Source organism: Oratosquilla oratoria, chromosome 29 (assembly GCF_046742065.1).
Source record: "Oratosquilla oratoria isolate Oo_2021 chromosome 29, ASM4674206v1, whole genome shotgun sequence".
Taxonomy (NCBI): Eukaryota; Metazoa; Arthropoda; class Malacostraca; order Stomatopoda; family Squillidae; genus Oratosquilla; species Oratosquilla oratoria.
The window spans coordinates 27,103,725-27,118,724 of record NC_134805.1 but is presented as its reverse complement, the minus strand read 5'-3'; the positions used below and the strand labels follow the sequence as shown (position 1 = coordinate 27,118,724).

At 48.1% G+C, this 15,000-nt stretch overlaps 1 protein-coding gene across 2 annotated transcripts in view; it reads left to right on the top strand.

The window, feature by feature from the left end:
• Positions 1-15,000, top strand: part of peb (zinc finger protein pebbled) — a 175,169-nt gene that overhangs the window by 18,058 nt on the left and 142,111 nt on the right. The gene's annotated exons all lie outside the window — the stretch shown is intronic.

Below are 15,000 nucleotides of genomic sequence, written 5' to 3'. Positions count from 1 at the left end.
AAGTCCGGAGGTCTTGAGGTTCTTCTCCTTTGACACAGAGGCTATTGACGTCATGCCCTGGAGGGTGAGAGGGGGAGGGGTTGCGGGTGCTGGACAAAGAGGGGCAAGGCAGCAAGAGTGTGGGTAGGACTTCGACGTTTTGGTCAGCCTGTCGTTGAGTGATTCTATTCCTTAGACGCAAATCCTCCAGTGGGAGTTGACTTGAAGATCAGAAGAATGAGGAAACGTTTTATATAACCTCCTTGAATATACTGGGGGATGGGGGGAGGGTGCCGCGATTAGAATAGTCTGGCGCCAGCCAGACTAAGAAGAAAAATGTGACACTCCCAATAGGGCAAATTAACGTTGGCGCCATTGCTGGCACCTCGAACCACTCCCTCAGTCTGGCGCCACTCCCCAGACTCTCTCCAAGGCCTGCAACACCGGGACCTTCCAGTACCGGTATTCGTTGTTACCATTAATCCCCGGTACAATATGGGTGGGTTGGTACCCTGAGGAGATACTCATTTGTGGTATGCTCATCACCAAGGAATTCCTGCTGCACTAGAAATTGACCCTCTAGTGATCATGGTCACTCAAAGAGTGTCACTTCAAGAACTTCCCCCACTGACACTCGCTCAATGTCACTCTCTTTAATGGAGAGTCTGTCACTAAAAGTATCGTCCTCATTAGGAAAGACAATGGTATACGCTAAGTGGTACTCTTAGTGGGAAATTCACTGTAACATTGAGGTCTGTATGGATTGCCCCTCTTATGAAACTCCTCGTGGCCTCCTTAGGTTTACTTGTACTGACACTGACAGCATCTCTAGAGAGAAGCTCCTTGTGGCACTGTATTACCACAGTGGCCATGTTAATAGCCCTCTTAGTGTATATCCTAGATAGTATTTTGGGACCCCCCCAAGTGTAACTTTACCCCACACACTCACACCCTCCTTGGAACCCTTTCGCCACTGCTGGCATCTTTGTTACCATCTGTTTGTCCGCGACATCCTGCGTTTGCAGGTGTTTCTGGACGGCTGCCGCGGGTGTCGTGTCCCTTATCGGGTGGCACTTCGTATCAGCACCGGTGTTAAGTTACAGGCTCAAGACTTACATCACACAAAGTGACACATAGGGTACTACATGGCGGGCGTGAAGGAGAGGGCGTAGAGGATGGGCGTGAGAGGTTTTGTTGACTCCCTAGGGGGGGGTTTCATACTCGAGGTCTAGCTCCCCATCCCCCCACTCCCCATAGACTTTTCTTATGGGGTTGACAGACTAAACACGAAGTGTGCTTGGAAGATGCCAGGCGACTTTATGCAATAAAGAATTGATCCTCTGGGGAATCAAGGAACAGAACTTCATAAGGCGGCATATGAATAAACAGTGAGAACCGCTGATATATAGAAACAGGAGGTACCTACTTAGCCTGCAAGCATCTCAACACTGCAAGTTGCACCTTTTCCCTTGGACAAGTTGGTGTATGTGTGTGTGTGTGTGTGTGTGTGTGTGTGTGTGTGTGTAAGGTTATAGCTTTAACCTTGTATTGGGCTATATATGAGCACAGAACATCTGGGAGGAGAAAAGTTGTCGATCATTAGTTCAGCACGTGATCCACGACCATGGTGACTCACATAAAAACACACGTACACACAAACATACTTTGAACTTCATATGTTCTTACCACATCCTTTCCTTCTCCTCCACCCCTCTTTTCCTCTCCCATCCCACAACCCTCTCCCTCTCTCTCTCTCTCTCTCTCTATCTCTATCTCTATCTCTATCTCTCTCTCTCTCTCGGTGGTACCAGAAGCACTCTTGGCATTGGAAGACCTCAGACCCACCCTCGACCAGCCTTAAAAAATAAATAAAATAAAATAAAATAAAATTCGAAGGAACCATGGGAGAGCAAATAATTTGATTTTTGGTCCAGAACTAGGCAGGTCAAAAAAGAAAAAAAAAATATGTATATATAGTTCTTGAGATCTTTGACTCTGTTGCACGTGAAACTTCCGCTGGAAGTCTGTTCCTCTGGCCAACACTAGGAGTGGCTTGCTACAACTGACTAATGTGAAAAATGGAGGTAACTGAAGAAGACCCTCTGTGGGGCACAGCTCATGGTGTCCTTCTCGTAGAAGAAGGACGCAACTTCCAGCTGCAATGACATAAACACCCCAACCATCAGCTTCCAGGACATGAAGACTCCCCAACCAGCAGCTACCTGGACATGAGGACCTCCCAACCACCAGCTTCCAGGACATGAAAACCCACCAACTACCAGCTTCCAGGACATGAAAACCCCCCAACCAGCAGCTACCTGGATATGAAGACATCCCAACCAGCAGCTACCTGGATATGAAGACATCCCAACCAGCAGCTACCTGGACATTAAGACCTCCCAACCAGCAGCCTCCAGGACATGAAAACCCCCCAACCAGCAGCTTACAGGACATGAAGACCCCCCAACCAGCAGCTTCCAGGAAATGAAGACCCCCAACCAGCAGCTTCCAGGACATGAGGACCCCCTAACCACCAGCCACCAAGACATGAAAGCCCCCCAACCAATAGCTGCGCAGAGATAAAGATCCCAAACCAGCAGTTGCCAGACCATGAAGATCACCAAAGAGCAGCTGCCCAGAGATGAAGATCCCCAACCAGCAGCTGACATGACATGAAAACCATAAACCAGCAGCTGCCAGGACATGAAAAGCCCCAGCCACCAGCTGTCCGGACATAATTATCCCAAACCAACAGCTGACCGGACGTAAGGACTCTGAACCACCAGCTGCCAAGGCATTTCCCGTCATCTCGCAAGAGCATCTGAACCAAGACATCCTTTTCGGAGGACACCGAAGACGTTACGTGAGATGTGAGGCACTCTAGGAAGGCAAGTTCCTCGGCAGGAGTAGATTCTTCGTCACCTCACGAAGACTTCCCGTTCCATGGTACCGGCTGCCTCGTCAGGAGTCTTCAGAGACACCTCAGTACCCTATGGATAGAAGCGCTGGTGCCAAGAGACCTCGACAAAAGTTCGAATTCTGTACTTAGACCGAAAAGCGCGTTTTCCTTCGTGAAGACACAAACATAAACAAAACCGTAGACTTGATGGCGGGCCGTGACGCCACATCCGGTGGCACTTCGTCGGGTGATAGTTCCGACGAACTCGTTCGCCTTCAAGAACGTCCCCCGGAGGCGCCAAGGTCGCCTCGGGGTTCTTCGGGAGCTCTGAAGTGGAGGAAAAGACATCTTGTGGGTGGGGGTGGGAGGAGGGGGAGTCTCAAAGCCTACCAGTGATTTCCCAAGAGACAAAACGGTGTAATTTTGTCAGTGGGGGAAAGTGGTGTCACACTGGTGTCACGTGTTGGCATTCTGTGTGTCCAAAGGTCTCGTCCGCTCACGTCTCGGACCTAAGGGCGTTTGGAGAGGGAGAAAGTGATAAAACGAGATATAAAGAGAAAAAGAGAGGGCGAGATATAGGTAGACACAAAGATAATAAGACAGATAGAAATATATAAATAGCGTGAGAGATAGATAAAAAGATAGATATATAAATTTACAGAGAGGTAGAGAAAAAGAGAAAGAAAGATACATATAGAGAGGGAGGTAGGGAGTAGGAGAGAAAGCAATTTCCCCTGCGTATATGTATATATATATATATATATATATATATATATATATATATATATATATATATATGTGTGTGTGTGTGTGTGTGTGTGTGTGTGTGTGTGTGTGTGTGTGTGTGTGTGTGTGTGTGTGTCTGTGTGTGTGTGTGTGTCTGTGTGTGTGTGTGTGTTTATGTGTTTAAGATAAAAAGTCTGAGAAGTATATTAGGGGTAACTAGGTTGGATAGAGTGAGAAACGAGGAGGTGAGGATGAGAGCGGGAGTGGAAGAAGAGATGGCAAATAGGGATGATGAAAGATTTATTGGGATGGTTTGGACACATGGAAAGAATGAGTGAAGAAAGATAAGTAAAAGAGGTGTGGAACGCAGAGGTGCGGGGAGTGAACTTGAGGGGACGACCGAGGATGAGATGGATGGATGGAGTGAAGGGGGCGTTGAGCAAGAGGAGAATGTTGAGCAAGAAAGGGAGTAGGCAGGAGATAGGAATGAGTGAAGAATGACTGTGTATGGATGATACTGTTATGCAACGAAGGAAGGAAGGGATGGGGGACGGGGTAGGGGGTACTTGTGTGTGAATGATATTTCGACGCAGCCCGAAGGGATTTCTCCCAGTCTTCTCTTTTTCTGCGTGAGAGGACGAGATGGGTGGACGCCACGTAAGGAAAGCGGCCTTGCTGTGGATGTACTGTGTCTTGCAGCATTGCGTTTGACCCAGGGCAGTTGACGGGATGCAGGGATGACCTGTCATCCATGAGGAGAATAGATGGGAGGGGTGTAAAGAGTGGTAGAGGGGAGTGAAATGGGTGGGTATAGGTACATGACTCTGAATTAACTACCTCCATTATAAGTGGGAAAAAGCTCTTGGTATATATATATATATATATATATACACATATATATATACATATATATATACATATATATATATATATATATGTGTGTGTGTGTGTGTGTGTGTGTGTGTGTGTGTGTGTGTGTGTGTGTGTGTGTGTATGTGTGTGTGTACATACATACATATACCAAATCCTTTTTCTCCCTTACAGGGGAGGTAGCCAAAAACAAAGGCATACGAATAAAATCCACTCCCACCTATTCCATCCCCACATACTCCACTCCCATTCGCCCCCTCATTCTCTCATTCTTTCTCTCTCTCTTTCTCTTTTTCTATCCACTTTTTTTTTTATTTGTCTATGTGCTATTTGTTTCACTCCCAACTATTCTTCCCTGTCTATCCTCTCTTTCTGCTTATCTTCCCCATCTCGCCCATTTCCCTTTTTCTCTCTTTCTTTGCTTCCCAAGCGCATAATAGGGCAACGGTGACGGCTTTGGCCGCAGCTACTCAGCGCCTCCTGGTGTATGTTCTTTAATTTAAACTTCGTTGTAAATATCCCTTTATATCATTCCTCTCTCTCTCTCTCTCTCTCTCTCTCTCTCTCTCTCTCTCTCTCTCTCTCTCTCTCTCTCTCTCTCTCTCTCTCTCTCTCTCTCTCTCTCTCTCTCTCTTTCTCTCGCTCTCGCTCTCTCTCTCTCCCTCTATCTCTCTCTCTCTTTCTCTCTCTCTCTCTCTCGCTCTCTCTCCCTCTATCTATCTCTGTCTCTTTCCTCTCTCTTTCTCTCTCTCTATCTCTCTCTCTGTCTCACGCATGATTAATCAGTGAGGAGCATACTCAGGGAGGTGCGTTGCTTCACTCACATTCAACCACATTCTTTCCAAGCAAGCTTCCATGCAAACACCCAGCCATGAGTTCCCTGGACGCCCTGCTTTGTCTACACCCAGGACTTTCTATTGTGTTTGTGTGCGTGCGTATGCGTGTGCAGTGTGCGTGCGTTGGAGTGTGCATGTAAGTGTGCGTGTGGATGTGCTTGAGTGTGTGTGTGTGTGTGTGTGTGTGTGTGTGTGTGTGTGTGTGTGTGTGCGTACGTATGTGCACATACACACAGGTACACTGCACATAAAAGCTCTCCCTTACGTCAGCAGTGTTACTCTAGAAAATTATATATATTTTTTCGCTGTCGACGTTTGTGCTGCCGAGGCTGACGACGATGACTGCTGTCGGCATTGCTGACCTTTTGTGACATCACTCCAACGCGTGTGAGTGACGCCGGGGTGACATGAACTGGCAGTATCATACAGGTTCGTATGCAAATGAATTGGTGACACTCGTTGAGGGGTGAAAGAGGGGAGGGAAGGGGGAGGGGAGGGGAGGGAAGACCATAGGCAAGGTGGTAAGGGGCGGGGGGCGGGAGCTAACGGGAAGGGGATGGATAAGGAGGGGAAAAGAAAACGGGAAGAGGGATGAAAAGAAAGTGATAAGGAAGAGAAGGAGGTAATTTGACGGAGGTGGGAGGGAGTAAAAGGGGGAGGAAGGAAGAACGAGAGAGAAAGGGAGGAAGTGAAGGATGGGGAATAAAGAGAGAGGCTAGAGGGGGAGGAAGGAGAAAGAAAGGAAAATAAGATGAGGAGGGATGAAGACAAAAGAAAGAAAGAAAGAAAACGGAGGTCGGTTTGAGACGTAACTGCTTTTGGTGTCCTAAGCCCCTTTGATATGGGGCTAGTTTAGTAGCCCCTAGTGCTAATGACTTGCAAACTAGCCCTCCACTTGCCCAATGTCAACGGAAAGCTAGTCAACTTGCCTCCGAACTATCCTCGTGTCAACACTTACTTGCCGGGTAAGTTAACTAGCACTAGCGGCTTCTAAACTAGCCCCGTGTCAACTAGGCTCCAGTGGCACTTAGTAGCCCTTTCCCTGGAACTTTCTGCCTTAGAACCTGATTTAAGAGGACTGAGCGAGCGCTCAGGAGACTAGGGCAACCTCTGAGGGTGGAGGAGGAGGAGGAGAAGCAGACGGAGTAAATTGGCAGTACTTGGGTTAGGAACCTACTTATTATGTTTGTGTGTGTGTGTGTGTGTGTGTGCGTGCGTGTGATTCACCACCATGGTCTTGCATCACGTGTTGGACTCGTGATCGACAGCTATTTCCCTCCCGGAAGAGAGGTCAGAGCTCATATATGACCGATCTGAGTAATGCTGTGACTTTACACGCAAACACACACACATCCAACTCCCCGCCCACAAGAGCTGGAGTAACGACCCGCAGCGCATCCATATTGAAATCATTTCAGCCCTGGGCGGGACTCGAACCCGGACCGCCGTAGTGGCAGCCGGGAACTCTACCACTGCGCCTCGATGTGTGTGTGTGTGTGTGTGAAAGAGAGAGAGAGAAAAAGAGAAAGAGAGTATTTTCTAGTGCACAGTACCCATCCACGCTCACTTTCGTCGGCTCATTGCATCCGGCGATGAGCCGGGACTGTCAGTTCAAACTACGCCTTTAAAGAAGACCTTTAAAGGGGACCTTACAAGAAGTATTTACACGAGCGCCTCATAAGAGGTCCTTCCATGAGGACCTTATTAAGAGGGTTTTACAAAGGGTGGGGTCCATGAGGACCTTACATGATGGCCTTACAAGGGGACCTTACAAAAGGGCCTTACCCAAAGGTCTTAAAAGGGGATCTGTGGGAGGGCCTTACCAAAGAGGAATCGTTAAAAGGGGGCTTTATAAGAGGGCCTTACATGAGGGCCTTACAAAAGGACCTTACCTGGCCCCCTTAACTTAGGTAAGACTTACTTCGACTAAGGCCTCAAGAAGGAGGTTGAAGGGTAACCCCTGGACCTGGGACGTCGCTAGAGGCGGCAGTGTGGGAAGTGGGGGGATGGGGGGACTCCTCCCCCATCCCCCCATCTCCCCCCCCACCCCGTCGAGAAGACTTGATATCTAGAGTAATGTTCCTCTTATCTGCTTCTCGTAATTGATATTAGATACGGAAGTCTCGAACGCTGGGAGGGTGACCCCGTGATGCCCCCCTCCCCCTCTCCTTCCCCCCCTCTCTCTCTCTCTCTCTCTCTCTCTCTCTCTCTCTCTCTCTCTCTCTCTCTCTCTCTCTCTCTCTCTCTCTTTCTTCCTCTCCCCTTCGCTCGCCCGCTTTCTCTGTTTTTAAAATGAATTTTAGTCTCGTTGCGAAATTCTGCCAAGGTTTGCAAACTCCGGGTTCAGCCAGCACTCTTGCGTCATGATGCATGCCTCTGTGTGTGTGTGTGTGTGTGTGTGTGTGTGTGTGTGTGTGTGTGTGCGTGTATATGTATATGTGCTTGCGCGCGCGCGCGTGTGTGTGTGTGTATGTGTGTACGTGTACATTTGTGCATGTGTATGTATATGCGCGTGTGTGTGTGCCTGTGTGTGTGTGTGTGTGTGTGTGTGTGTGTGTGTGTGTGTGTGTGTGTGTGTAGACGTGTACACGTGTGCGTGTGTGTTCGTGCGTGTGTATGTGTGTGTGCACGTGTACATGTGTGCGTTTTTCTCCGTGAGGGATTATGTGAAAGGAGAGGGGGAGAGGGAGGGGTTGTGTGTGAGAGAGAGAGAGAGAGAGAGAGAGAGAGAGAGCGAGAGAGAGAGATGGGGAGAAAGATACTGCGTTGGTCCTCGAGGAGAATAAAAATCATCTTATGTCAACCAGAATAAAACAAACAAACATTGCCAACCGAGATCAATGGAAGAACGAAGAGAGAGATAGAGAGAGGAAAAGAGAGTGAGAGTAGGTGGGCGTGGCTAGCTGGGCCGGAAGAGAAATATGGCCCTGGGAGGGGGAGGGGTGAGGGGAGGAGAGGAAGGGAAAGAGGGGGGAGGGGAGGAAGGGAGAGAGGATAGCAGAAGGTAACGTAGTTAATAAACTTTAATCAAGGTAGGAAAGCAGTGGGGGGAGGGGGAGAGGGGGAGTCTGAGTGACGTCACAGAATGTTTGAGATCGACGTCATGACGTCATGTCGACTCTGGAGTGACGACTTGGCTTTATTTTTCACAACTTGGCGGAGATAAATTGAAAATATTAGTAATGATAGTAATAATGATAATAGTGTAAGTCACTGCAATATATATATATATATATATATATATATATATATATATATATATATATATATATATTATGATTTTAACAATTAAAGAATAAGAAGGTAGGAATAGAATTACTAATGAAATAATAAGAAAAAAATTGAGGAATAATGTCAACGGAAAATGCTCATAAACAATACTGAGATTCTACAAGTAAACTGCCTTATCACCGAACGCCAGCCATACCTCACGACCAGTGACCCCTTTCACGGGGTCACCGCCGAGAGAGAGGTGACCCACATTAGGCGTCGGGTCAGATAAAGCGTCGCTGCCCTGAAACAATAGTGATGGGTCGGAGATCGACCTGGAAGCTTGCCAAGGACGATCCACAGGGCTGGAGGAGAAGGGTGCATGTGGCTATGCAGTACCAAAGCGATTGCTTATATTTATATATGAATTAATTGGAGGAGGAGGAGGTAAGGAAGAGGAGCAGGAGAAGGAAGATGAGAAGGAGAAACGGGAGATTAAGAAGAAGGAATGAGAAGAAAGAAGAGAAAAAGAAGATGAGGAGTACAAGGAAGAGAAAAAAGGAGGAGGAAGAGGAAAAAGGAGGAAGAAGAAGAAAAAGGAGGAGGAGGAGGAAGGAAGCGACACTGAATGGCGTAGAGAGCGAATAGTAATGGAGGTAGAGCAATCATGGCAAGAGTAGTCGGGGATGAAGAGGGAGGAGGAGGAGGAGGAGGAAGAGGAAAAAGGAAGAGGAGGAGGAGGAAGGAAGGAAACAACACTGTGAATGGTATAGAGAGGGAATAGTGATTGAGGTACAGCAATCATGCCAAGAGTAGTCGGGGATGAAGAGGGAGGAGGAAGAGGAAGAGGAGGAGGAAGAGGAAGAAGAGTAGGAGTAATAGTAGGAGAAGCCAGCTTGGGTGGGAGGCGGGTAAGGAAGTTGGGTGGAGGGGTGGGTGAGGGTGTGGGGGGGAACATCTCCATAGGCACCGCCCCCGCCCACAGGAGGGCGTCGCGTCGCTCCGACCCATGACCCGCGCTGACCTTTGCCCTCCGCCGCCGCCGCCAGGAGGGGCGGGAGGCGGCAGCCGCCGCAGCCGCCAGCCAAGGCTACGTAGGTTTTTGCGTTTGCCACGTGGTCCTCCCCAAATCGGGTCATCCGTCGATCGAGACCCCCAAACCCTCCCTCAGACCCCCCAGACCCTCCCCCAGATCCCCCAGACCCTCCCCCAGATCCCCCAGACCCTCCCCCAGACCCTCCCCCAGTACCCAGACTCCCAGACCCTCCCGCAGACCCCCAGACCCTCCCCCAGACCCCCAGAACCCCAGACACCCCCTCAGAACCCCAGACCCTCCCCCAGACACCCAGACCCTCCCCCAGAACCCCAGACCCTCCCTCAGAACACCAGACCCTCCTCCAGACCACCAGACCCTCCCCCAGACCCCCAGACTCTCCCCAGACCCTCCCCAGACCCTCCCCCAGACCCCCAGACCCTCCCCCCAGACCCCCTCACGTCTGCCCTTGAGATCAATAAAATCGTGTGTCTGTAGCCATAATAAAGACATTAATCTCTCGTGTCCCACAGGATTAAGAGCAGCCTATGAATAAAGTTTATCCTATCCTAATCCTTCTTATACATTGTTATCCTATCCCATCCCATCCCAACATAATCCGATCCTTCCCCATCCCAACCTTTTTCACCCTATCCTCTTGCAACCTTACCTTTCTCTTACCTTTCCTCTTCCCTTCTCTTTCCTCCACCTTCGCATCCTTTTCCTTTCCCTTCCCTTTCATTCCCCTTCCTTTCCTTTCCTTCCCCTTTCTTCCCTTCCCTTCATATCCCTTCTTTTAACATTGCCTTATATCCTATTCTTTCCCTTCCCTTCCCTTCCCTTTCCTTCCGTTCCCATACACAGAGAATGAAAACCTATGCTTACCTATTTGGGATTAAGGCAAGAAGGGAAGGGGGGAGCATTTAAGAGATGGGAGTGGGACGGAGAGAGGGGAAGGAAGGGGAGGGGAGGGGGAGGAAAGTGGGAGGGAATAGAGGTGTTGGCAGGGGTGGGGACGTTACAAGGGGAAGGGTGGAGGTGTAGGGAGGGGAGGGGGGAAGGGGGAGTAAGGGCGGAGGGAGGGAGGGGGGATGAAGAGGGGAGTGGGAGGGGGGGAAGTGGGAGGGAAGGAAGGCGCTGCCTGTCAAAGGTGAAGGAGTAGATGTGATTTGTCCCCAAAAGAGTCACTCCCTCCCTCCCTCCCTCCCTCCCTCCCTCCCTGATGATGGAGGTGGGCAAGGAGGAGGGGGAATTGTATATGGATTAGCATGTTCCCTGCAATTCGCAACTTGTATATTGTGTCTGTCAATTTTATTTAGCCAAAGGTAGTTTCCTCCTTGTGTGTGCGTGTGTGTGTGTGTGTGTGTGTGTGTGTGCCTGCCTGTGTGCGTGTCTGTGTGTGTGTGTGTGTGTGCGCGCGTATGTGTGTATGTGTGCGTGTGTGTGTGTATGTGTGTGTGTGTGTGTGTGTGTGTGTGTGTGTGTGTGTGTGTGTGTGTGTGTGTGTGTGTGTGTGTATGCATGTGTGTGTATTCACCATGGTCTTTGGATCACGTGTTGGACTCGTCTATGTTTGTGTGTATGTATGTGTGTGTGCGTGTGTATGTATGTTTGTGTGTGTGTGTGTGTGTGTGTGTGTGTGTGTTTGTATACGTATGTGTGTCTGTGTCTGTGTGCACTTGTGCGTCATGACCTAGATTTGATAAGACAAAATATTTCTTCGCGATGAACTCCTTTCATTTATATATTTTATTCTGGCTGCCGCCTGGCGATATTGCTCAAAAGAGGGTCGCGATCGGGACAGACCTCTTTCAACACTGGGGTCCTGCTCCTCTCTTATCTGGATGAAATCATTTGACGTCATTCAGAAAATGGTTGACAGAATATGTGTGAGACATCGTATTAAAATATGGGTGAGGCAGGATGGGTGTGGGGAGTGGGGGGAGAAGATGGGGAGGAGGAGGAAGGGGGAAGATTTGGAGGAGGAGGAAGGGGGAAGATGGGGAGGAGGAGGAGGGAGATGGGGAGGAGGAGGGGGATGATGTGGAGGAGGAAGAGGAAGGAATGAGGAGGAAGGATAGAGAGCATAGAAGAAGGCGTATATTTTTTGTATATATAATCTACAGTATATATTTCTCCTTCATTTTATCTTATTGTGTTCATTTTTTTTTTTCTTATTTTCACTTTTATTTTGGTTTTCATTTTTGTTTCAATTTTTTTTTCTATTTATTCATTTTTTATTTATCTTTATTTATTCATTTATTTATTCATTTATTTTATCACGACAACAGCGTCGCGGCACCTATCCCACGATCATCACCGGCGAGGGTGTGTCAGCCTTCGAATACCTTATTCTGGCTGCCGCCAGGTGATTTTATTCAGACAAAGGCTGAGGCTTCTTTCGTTCATTCAGTATGTGGGCGGGTCCCCCGCTAACCCGGCTGGAGGGAGCGGGAGGAAGGGAGGGAGGGAGAGAGGGAGAACAAAGGAAAGTGAAGGTTATGGACACGTTTTCTCTCTCTCTCTCTCTCTCTCTCTCTCTCTCTCTCTCTCTCTCTCTCTCTCTCTCTCTCTCTCTCTCTCTCTCTCTCTCTCTCTCTCTTTCTCTTTCTGTTTACTTCTGTCTCTTCCTCTGTCTACCTCTCTCTCTTTCTCTCTCTCTCTCTGCCTACTTCTCTCTGCCTCTCTCTCTGTCTACCTCTCTCTCTCTCTCTCTCTCTCTCTCTCTCTCTCTCTCTCTCTCTCTCTCTCTCTCTCTCTCTCTACCTCTCTCTCTTTCTCTCTCTCTGTCTACTTCTGTCTCTACCTCTCTGTCTACCCTTCTCTCTCTCTCTCTTTCTCTCCCTCTCTTTCTGTTTACTTCTCTCTCTACCTCTCTGTCTACCTCTCTCTCTCTCTCTCTTTCTCTCCCTCTCTCTTTCGCTCTCTTTCCCTCCATCTACCTATCTATTTATCTATGTTTATTTCTAACAAGAGGATAGAAGGGTTGACTCTTTTGACAACTGACTAAGATCTCATCCACCCCACCCTGTACCCCCGTTAATTAGAAAACGATAATAAAATCACTTGGCGGCAGACAGAGGGAGCCTAGTCGAGGTCAACGCGTTGAAATCCTTACGTACCTGGTGGCACCTTCCCTGCAGCCAGGCGATTTTATTCGTCCCCGTTGTCCCCCCCGAGGGCCACCGCAGGAACGCGTCTTATTGGAATAAACAAGAAAATTGGAAAACCGAGACAAGAACAAGAGTCTGGGACCAGTCACAGCAGAATTAAAAAAAAAAAATGGTTAAATCAGATTTCCTTCAGCCAAGGAAAAACTCCTCCTCCTCCTCCTCCGCCTCCTCCTCCTCCTCCTCCTCCTCCTCCTCCTCCTCCTCCTCCTCCTCCTCCTCCTCCTCCTCCGTCTACGCCACCCAAGGCTTGGAGACGTCGAGGCCAGAGTTGGGCGGGTGAAAGTAAGCAACCCCCACTCTCCGCTTGCGGCCTCGAGAGAAGAAAGATAAAGTCGTCCAACTCCCCCCTCTCTCCCACCTCTCTCTCCCCCCTCTCTCCCCCTCTCTCCCCTTCACCCGTGTGATTTATGCCTCCTTCCGCTTTGACACTGATCAACTCGTCGATTTCATGATGGTCAGATCGTCTGACGCTAGCCAGAACAAAATCACTAACACATATGTATAAGTATACACATATATGTATGTGTGTATATCCGTATACATACGTACATAGTATATATATATATAAATATATATATAAATATACATAATATATATATACATATATATATATATATATATATATATACATACACACATATATATATATATATATATATATATATATATACATATACACATATATATACATATATATACATAAATATATGTATGTACCAAATGCTTTTCCCCCTTTACGACCACCCTTTCCTCCCTCTCATTTTAGCTCCTCATGGATGACGGGTCATCCCTGCATCCCGCCCACTATCTCGGGTCAGAAACAATGTAGTAAGACACAGTACATCCACAGCAAGGCCGCTTCACTTAATCGGTGATCTCCCTCCCCGTCCCCTCACGCAGAAAAACAGAAGACGTGGAGAAATCTCTTCGGGCTGCGTCAAAATATCCTTCACACATAAGCAACCCTTACCCCCACCCATCCCCCGCCTCCCCCCTTTATTGTATAGCAGCGGCATCTATACGCAGCCACTCTTCACTTATCCCTTTTTCCTGCCCTCTCCCTTCCTTGCTCAACAGACATTCACCTCTTGCTCATCGTCCCCTTCACCCCATCCATCCATCTCATCCTCGGTCGTCCCCTCAAGTTCCTCTGCCTTCCACACCTCCTTTACTTATCTTTCTTCACTCATTCTTTCCATGTGTCTGAACCATCCCAATATTCTTTCATCAGCCTTATTTACCATCTCCTCTTCCACTCCCTCTCTCCTTCTCATCTCCTTGTTTCTCACTCTATCCAGCCTAGCAACCCCTACCATACTTCTCTTGACATTTCATCTCAAACACATTCAAGCTTTTCCTCTCTGGTTCTCTTAAATTCCAAGTCTCTGCCCCATACAATGCCATCGGCATAATCACCCCTTCATACAATCTCCTTTTTGCATTCATTCCCAGGTGCCTGTTTCTCATGACATTTTTTAATCCCCCAAGGCATTTACTTGTTTCTCTCAGTCTAAAATTTAACTCCAGCTACACTCCTCTCTTTTCTGCCACATACAACCCTAAATATTTAAAGCTGTCCACATCCTCTAGCCTTTCTCCTTTAAGACTCACTTCCAAATTACTGTCATCCTCTCCCCTTGTACATCTCATCACTTTGCTTTTACTCACATCTACCTTCAACTTTCTCCTATCGTATATCTTCCCAAACTCTCTCACTAACTCCCTTAATCCCCCCTTTGACCCTGCAACAAGCACAGTGTCGTTAGCAAACAACAACTGGCTCACCTCCCACTTTTCTCCATTTTCTTTAACCAACTCCAATGCCCTGCCCATTACCCTCACATGTACCTCCCGCACTACCATACCCATGTACAGTTGTGCAGATTAAACAGCCATGGCGACATAACACATCCCTGACGCAGTCCCACCGTTACCTCAAATCACTCGTTCTCTCCATTTCCAATTCTAACACAGACTCTACTACTCTCGTAAAAAATCTTGACTACCTTTAACAGCTTTCCCTCAACCCCATATAGCTACAAAACCTCCTGCAGTGCCTTCCTGTCTACCCTGCCATAAGTCTTTTCCAAGTCCATAAAGACCCAAAAAACATCCTTACTTTTTCCTAAAGCTTTCCCCCAAATTTGTCTTACTACAAAAATCTGATCCACACAACCCCTACCTCTCCTAAAACCACACATTTCCTCATCCTCTGTTCCTCTCCTAATACTCTCAATTAAAACCTTCCCATAAGCCATCCCATCTATACTCAAC